The sequence below is a fragment of the Peromyscus leucopus genome, chromosome 8b (assembly GCF_004664715.2).
Source record: "Peromyscus leucopus breed LL Stock chromosome 8b, UCI_PerLeu_2.1, whole genome shotgun sequence".
In the NCBI taxonomy this organism is placed as follows: domain Eukaryota; kingdom Metazoa; phylum Chordata; class Mammalia; order Rodentia; family Cricetidae; genus Peromyscus; species Peromyscus leucopus.
In genome coordinates, this window is record NC_051086.1 from 50,319,728 (window position 1) to 50,320,757 (window position 1,030).

General features: G+C 45.3%; 1 pseudogene; it reads right to left on the reverse strand.

Moving 5' to 3' along the window:
- Positions 1-477: 477 nt before the first annotated feature.
- On the reverse strand, positions 478-628 carry LOC114693250 (annotated as a pseudogene).
- Between the last annotated feature and the right edge of the window lie 402 nt (positions 629-1,030).

Below are 1,030 nucleotides of genomic sequence, written 5' to 3' on the forward strand. Positions count from 1 at the left end.
TCTTGGTGAGTATATGAGCACACCCCAGTTGGCTGGATGTCTTCTGAAAAAGGGAAGTGATAAGTCATAGAGTCCTGTTCAGCTTTGTGAGCTAGTGTGTGGGAATTCCAGCTAGGCCACGTTATCCCAGTATGTGTATTTTACCTTGTTTCTACCTTCACTGTAGATGGGTATATACTGATACTGGTGTCTCCTTGGACTGTGTTTTGCTTTTCTTGATGATTAAAGGGGTATCCTCCCTCTCCCTCTCCCTCTCCCTCTCCCTCTCCCTCTCTCCCTCTCCCTCTCTCCCTCTCTCCCTCTTTCCTCTGAGACAGGGTCTTACTAAGTATCTTCAGCTAGCCTGGATTGCATATGTAGACTGGACTAGCCCCAAACTCACAGGAATCCACCTGCTTCTGCCTTGAGTGCTGAGATTAAAAGCGTGTGCCATCACATCCAGCTAAAATCCTTTTAACTTAAATTATTTTAATGTAATAGGAAAGAGAGTACCACTACCACAAACTGTAACTTACTTTCCCTCATTTGGGAAAATGGCAGAGGTCAGCACATCTGGAATGCAATGATTAAATTGCCCTGAGAAAACCACCTTTCATAGTATCTCCCCTCTCCCCTGCCAGGTAAGTATAGTCACTTTTTTTTAAGGCCTGGGGGTTGAATTTATGGCATCATGCCTGCAAAACAAGTACTCTGCTACAGAGAAGCAGCCCCAGCCCAACACACTTTTTTTGTGTTTTTCTTGTGTGTGTGTGTGTGTGTGTATTTTTATTACATGAATTTATTCATTGTGAGTGGGCATTTAAATGTCATCATGAGCATGTGAAGGTCAGAGAACAATTCTCTTCCACCGTGTAGATGCCAGGGGTCAAACCTTGGGTATTCAGGCTTAGCAGCAAGCACCTCTGCCTGCTGAGCAGCTCACCAGCCCCCAACACAGGTTTGTTGAGAATAGACTGAGGTGGCTGCCGCAGGCCTAGAAATTGAGTTTGACTTCCTTGGGTCCCTCTCTTACCATGTGATCTCTCACACA